The sequence below is a fragment of the Rattus rattus genome, chromosome 10, assembly GCF_011064425.1.
Source record: "Rattus rattus isolate New Zealand chromosome 10, Rrattus_CSIRO_v1, whole genome shotgun sequence".
Classification (NCBI taxonomy): Eukaryota; Metazoa; Chordata; class Mammalia; order Rodentia; family Muridae; genus Rattus; species Rattus rattus.
Window position 1 is genome coordinate 66,347,157 of NC_046163.1, and position 7,346 is coordinate 66,354,502.

The window sequence follows — 7,346 nt, forward strand, 5'->3', positions numbered from 1 at the left end:
AGGACCCTTACACACACGTGCACACACACCCTCACACTCAAACACTCACAAACACACACTGTCACACATTCACAATCACACACTCATGTGCGTGCTCACAAACACACAGATCATTTACACACACACACACACACACACGTATACATGCTCACAACAGTGATAACACACATACAAACATTCACACGCACATGCACAGGCACACTCACACACACTCCTGCCACATATTAATCAGGAGGCTGAGTCAGCAGGGGCCTGACTCTGTCCTTCTGCTCAGCACTTTGTCCCGATATGTTTCTCCTAACCTAGACCCACGATGAGCCTGGTCAAACTGGTAAAAACCCCTTCCTTTGATATTGAGATCGTGGTCTGGCTGATAAAACTTTGAGGACAACATTTTCCTCCTTCAGATGTCTCCAGCTAAGAAACACATATTCAATGCTTACAAGGATAAAGTTTGGTGGCATATCCTCATATCAGAGTGCCCAGGGTTTATGTGCTTTGCTGGAAAGAAAAGAAAATACAGGTGTTTTGCAGGTAATAAGGTTTCGTTTTATGTCCTCTTTCCTTTAACCATATTGCTCTTACTAGGATACTCTCTTCCCAATTGGTAGGCAATAAAAATATGCAAAGAATGTTTTTCACTGAGTATTTCACAAGTCTGGTGCCCAGTTCCTACTGCCAGGTTATCGACGGCAGAAGGCATCTATGGTGTGGGTTATGGATACATGTGGCAAGTCCTACAGGAACTGGGAGGCTATATGTAGCAGTCATGTAGGAACCTGACCATTCTCCCGACCAGTCTCTGATGCCTCCTGTTGCAGAGTTTCCAGGGTAAGGAAGTAATAAGGACAGTCTTGTGAATGAGAAACGGAAATGCAAACTGTAGCAAAGCAGAAAAGCCGTGGCAAGATTGGCACGGCACAACCTTTTCCTGCTTAAATATCTGTGTGCCCGCTCTAGAGCAGAACCTCCAAGGGACACTCGAGAAATCCATCACTTATTCTTGTTTCCCTAATCTCTTCAAGGCTCTGTTCCAAGCCTCTTACTCTTCAAGTCTCCTCAGCTTGCCTTTGGGCTCTGGGGCTTTTCTTTCTATTGATTACTTAATCACAGATTGATTGGCATAGGCACCATGATCATTTGCTTATTTTAAGTGTGGAAAAAATACTTACCACGTTTGTTTCTTTTTCCATTCAATACATACGTATGCTTGCATATGTGTGGGGACACGTGTGTGGGTTGTGAATACAGGCATGTATGCGTACATGTGAAGGCAGGGAATGTATGCGTACATGTGAAGGCCTAACGTTGGTGCAGGGAATCTTCCTCCGTCCTTCACCAAGGCAGAGTTTTTCAGTCAAACCCAGAGCTCACTGACATGGCTAGTCGTGTTAGCTAGCTCTCTCTGGGGCTTAACTCACAGACAGGTCATTTCCCACAGACATGTATGTGGATTTTTAGGGATCTGATCTCTGGTCTTCATGCTTACACGGCAAGTGCTCTAACCACTGAGCTATCTATCTCCCTGACCTAAAGGCACTAATCTTAAAGTGCCTGCTCTATGCTAAGCATCATGCTAAGTTAGTAGCATTTGTTGCTGGAATTTCCAACCCAACAAGCACGTATAAAAGACACACAATCCAGTTATAATTATAAGCTTATGCCTAGATTGGGCAGATCTCTCACTATACTGACTTAGTTCCCATCTCTAAGACACTTGTGTTTTCTCCTGGCCACATGGTTCTGCTTCATCACAGCTTCCTCCTCTCTCCCCCCTTCCTGTTCTCCTCTTTCTCCCTGCCCCCATTCTCAAAGACTGTCCCTCCCACCTTTTCCCTCTAATGTCCCATCACAGGCTCTAGCCTTTATTGACCAGTTCAAATGGCGAGAAGGTTCAAATGAGATTACCCGACGACATGATTGACTACTCTTCGGGGGCAATCCCTCTTGAGGAAGCAGAATCAACATCAGAATACAAACAGCATCAGGACAACCCACACCATTTCCCCCTTTCTGTCCAATAAAAAAAGGCTCTTCCTCTCAGTCATGGACAATGGAGATGGAAAGAGGTGGACAGAGTCTCTCCAAGTTCTAACACGGGCTGAGTGAGAGGTGATGGCAGTCCAACCCATATTCTCCTTGGTGAATCCCATCATATCAAAGGCCTTTAGTGATGGCCATCGGAGACGCTGCTAAAATTGTAGATTTATCAGACATCAAGAATATCCACGAATAAAAGAGAGGGATGCCCAGCAGATACCTCTCCCTTCAAGCGAATTAATTCAAGAAAAATTTCCTTGTTCATCCTTCCTCTCCTGTTGCAAGCATCAGATAACACATTTGGTAGTAACAAGTGAGACAGGTGAGGTGGCTGACAGCAGGGGAGCACAGTGATGGTAATGCGCCTTGAGACACTGTGGCTAACAGCCCTAGGTAACTCTGGTTGCGAATATCCAGCACCTGCTTCTGACTTTGGTGGGCACGAGGCATGCACACGGTGCACATGTGTACACATAGGCAAGACCCGCAAACACATAAAATGAATAAACACAAAGAAAAGAAAAGGCCAACCCTCACGAAGGAGTGATAGCTCATACGGGGTTTATCAGGTTGTGTCTGGACCACAGAGGGCCATCAGCGAATTGGATGGGAACAGAGCTATGGGTACCGAGCGCGTCTGCTTTGAGAAATGTTCTGATAGAGTTAGGACTCTCACCTGTGGCTGTGGTGATGCTATGATGACAGTTCCCACTCTACATGAGTGCTCAGGGCAAGATGGAAGAAAACATTTCCTTCCGGTCACTACTGAGCGCACCGTAAACTCCACAAATGATGTCGGCCACACCCTCGTTTCCATCTCCACGGCACCAAATGCCCCACTGCTATTAATTCATTTGTTCCTTTTGGTTTTGGTTTTCCATTTCTGTACTTGCTTCTCCTTAGTGTTCAGGAGCAAGCGAAGGTTGGATCTAGCCCAGTTTAGTATTCGCCGGGCAGCTGGCTGCTCAAAGGTAACTCACAGGAAAAAAAAAATGTAACCTGTTACCTATGTAAAATATAAAATGTAGACATTACAAGTGACCTGTGATATCCCCTATGCAATTTCACAAATGCCCCAAAGGAGTCTCTCAGGGAACTGGCTATTTATAATTAATTAGCCAATCGCTTACCAAATGGGACAGCAGAGAATCTGAGAACAGCATTGTTCAAGGAGCAATTGGCAGGGAAAGATACACGGCTTGTCACTGGGATTTGGGACAATATATTAAACACTATGTTTGCTGAAATAGATACTTGTATTCAGAATTATTCAATTAGCAGTCTACTCTTCTCATCTCGGATTGTGAGTTTCCAAATTGTTGGATCGAGTCAAACAATATAAAAGGAAGAGTACGTGGCGGGAGGGGACATCTTTCAGAGCCACTTGGATCTCCCACCTCACTTTATGAGGGAGCCATCTTGGCATACTTATTGATCACGAGACAAGAAGACTAATCCCTTTAAGGTCATTAAATGTACTTAATTAAAGAGCAGTTAGCAAGCTTCTCTTTGCTAAAGTAATGTGGCTGTTAGAAGTGATTTGCACTTTACCAATACAGTAGCCATTAATCTGAAGGTCAATTTGTCATTTATATTTTCCCAAACAATTATATTTGGTTGAATGAGTACCAAGATACGTCACGCAGCCCCTTGACGCATGCTTCTGCAGCTGTCAGCTTAGAAAGACTTTGTCTAGTTGCTCTGTGTGACTAGAATCACCATCTCAGACCTTGGTATGACACACCCCTGATCATTTCCTTCACCATCTGAATTTGTAAATGCTTTTCTGGTAGGTGTTGAAGAGAATATGTTTAGTATGAAAAATATAGCTACATCTTTGTGACTAGCTGTATTCCAAATTCCTTTGAAACGAAGAATGAAAGAACCAGATAAATTTGCATTATGGAATGGTGACTAATTTAAAGGAAAAAAAAGCCCATGAGTTTTCAAGGCTTGTAGCTAGAAGTCACTGGCTGCTGGATTTTGGTCCATTACTTCATGGTATGATCATAGGAAAATGCAGATGATTGAATGTATGTGCTGGCTTCCTGCGGCTTTCTCCATATGGTCCTGTATCCTTCTGGTAGCATCTTGTGTAACTCAGACTCTGTCTGCACCGTAGCAAATGCCAAGGATGAGGCAGACATCTAGGCAGATGCTAGAACCAAGGAGTTCCTAGGGAAATGGAGCAGCCAAGACAGAAGACAGTGTTGCCTTCCGTGTCATAGTTGCTCTCGTTGAGTGGAGCTGACGTACCATATCAGCTGGAGCCCTGAGGTACGTAGAACAGCAATGGAAGGAGGGATATCAAACCTCAGTGTGAGCTACTAACTGCCTTCTGGGCCACCTCACTTCCTTCTGCCTGCCTTCTCAGTTTCGTTCTGATTTCCTCTTCCTCGGAGAATGGATTCTACAAAGTCAACCATCTTGCTTCAGAACATGGCAGAAACCATCTAGCCACACATTGAGAAGAAAACCCAGCCAAACAACAGGGATTTATTGACAGGGGTTATTTTCAATCTGTGTCTCAAATTACAGTTGCAGAGGTTGGACAATGATAGATGGGAGACAAAAAAAATCATGATTTTTAAAGGTTAAGTAACAGGGGAAAATAGATTTGAGAACCATGCCTTCAAACAATATGGAGGCGGAACCCTGACCTTTGGTAACTGCTGCTCTCTTTGCAAATAAGACAACCATTTCTGTTTGGCATCACAGAGCTGTGCCAGATGTGCAAAACCTAACAATAAGGAGGCTGGCAAGGTTGCTGTAAACTCCAGGAGGCGGTGTCCATTGTTCTGTGCAGCTGTGGAGTGCGTGTGTGTGTGTGTGTGTGTGTGTGTGTGTGTGTGTGTGTGTGTGTGTGTGTTGTCTGGTGATCACAGATTTCTAACTAAAATGAAGAAGTATATCTCTGTGTTCCAGGCCCTTGGTGATTATCTCAGGTATATCCATCTTCTATATGGCTGGCTATAATAGACATAACATGTAAAAGAACACTCATGGTATCTCACTGATAAGTGGATATTAGCCCAAAAGCTCAATAGACCCAAGATACAATTCATAGATCACATGAAGCTCAAGAAGAAGGAAGACCAAAGTCTGGATGTTTCAGTCTTTCTTAGAAGGAGGAACGAAATACTCAATGGAGGAAATACAGAGACTGAAAGAAAGGCCATCCAGAGACTGCCACACATGGGGATCCATCCTACATACAGCCACCAAACCCAGACACTATTGCTGTGCCAAGAAGTGCTTGCTGACAGGAGCCTGATATAGCTGTCTCCTGAGAGGCTCTGCCAGAGCCTGACAAATACAGAGGTGGATGATCACAGCCAATCATTGGACCTAGCACAGGGTCCCCAATGGAAGAGTTAGAGAAAGGACTGGAGGAGCTGAAAGGGTTTACAACCCCACAGGAAGAACAACAATATCAACCAACCAGACCCCAAGAGCTCCCAGGGACTAAACCATTATCCAAAGAGTACCCATGGCTCCAGCTGCATATGTAGCAGAGCATGGCCTTGTTGGGCACCAATGGGAGGAGAAGCCCTTGGTCCTGTGAAGGCTGGATGCCCCAGTGTAGGGAGAATGCCAGGGCAGGGAGGCAGGAGTGGGTGGGTGGGTGGGTAGGGGAGCACCTTCATAGGCGCAGGGGGATGGGGGATGAGATAGGGGATTTCCAGAGGGGAAACAAAAAAAAGGGAATATACATTTGAAACATAAATAAATAAAATATTCAATAATAAATAAATGAATAAATAAATAAGGTTTCTATACTGCACTGAGTCTTGTTCTGAGTAAGTCCATTCCTAGACAGCACTGTTCTGTTGGGTTGGGTTAAAGCCTAGAAGCCCGAGACAGACTTTAGGTCCAGCAAAACAGTAATGTCAGTCGATCCTTGATTGCACTGGGCACACGGTTATCTCTCACCTCACTCTGTTGCCCCAGTGAGAGTGGTTTTCAGGTGTGGAGGTTGAGGAAAACCACACCAAAAGAGAGGACTTCAGAAAGAGGAGTCTCTTGACCTTACTAATACTGCCAGGGAGAAGGAGATCAGACCAATCAGCACCGTGGAGAAAAAGCAAGATCTACTTCCCAGCCATTAGCCCTAGTCCCGAAAACCGAAGTTTGAAGCCGTCCTTTGTGACTGACACTGACCCTTTGTGTCTAGGTAAGTGGCAGGAAAGTATTGTGGGTAATCGCCACGCTGGGTGGTGCGGAAGGCTGCTTAGGTTTTCTCTTCTCACGTAGAAAAGATTTCATTCCACAGGCAAAATGAACCACACGTCTAGGCAGCAGCATTTGAGGCTCTTCGGAGTAAGTCCCTGGTACGGTGCTAACGGTGTGGTGTGCGCAGAACACTTACCCTTTCGTTTAAAGACTTTATTGATCTGAGGATTCATGAGTCTGCAGCTGCAGAATCTCGGTGTAATTAACCACGTCCTTAGGTTGGGCTTTGATGTGTTGTCTGGGCAGTTTCCCTCTCTCCCTCATCCAGTTCAAGCTTGCCAATGTCATAGCCCTACCCGGGGCATCTCCTTGGTCTTCCTCCTGTGCCTATTAACGGTTGAATTAAAAGTACACTCATTTAGATATTCTCAAGCTGATTACCAGTTAACAGTAGTCATAATGTCCTATTTATCTAATACGGTTGCTTCTGTTGTTTTGATAATCAGATAAGGGTCATTAAGCCTTTTTTGAGATTAAATAGCACAAACCCATTTTTTTCCTGTTTATGTGCCCCATTAATATTGAAGCTTATGATTCCAGTGGCTTAATGCTTCCATTTATAAATATCATTTATGTTAATATGGAAAGGCTCTATTATCTAATTCCGAGGATTATTGCCATTGCCTTCTAGAGTAATCTCTGTAAGCGTCGGCCTCCATGTTCCCTTGAGCTGACTGAGGTATCTCAGGCAGTCAAAAGGGGATGCAAAGCCCTGCTCATCAGTGTTACTGAATCACTGTGTTCACAGTGCCATGTTCTGCTTTCACAGATGGGACAGGTGCCCTGTTCCTGGTGCTACACTTCTTCATTCGCCATTGTCTGGAGCCTTCATAACCTGGGAGAGTGGAGGAAACACTGTCACTTTAAGTCCTCCGAACTAAGATTGGGTGGGGAGAAGGGGGGGCGAGAGATAACGGAAATCAAGCCTCCTACTCTTTAAACACATTTGCTTTCAATTTATAATCAAAATTCTCAGGAACAGAAACAATAATTCAAGCGGCATAGAGTGCCTGGAATTAGGAATATCATGGCAGTGCAAAGTCTCTTCACGACTTTACATCTTAAAAATGTCT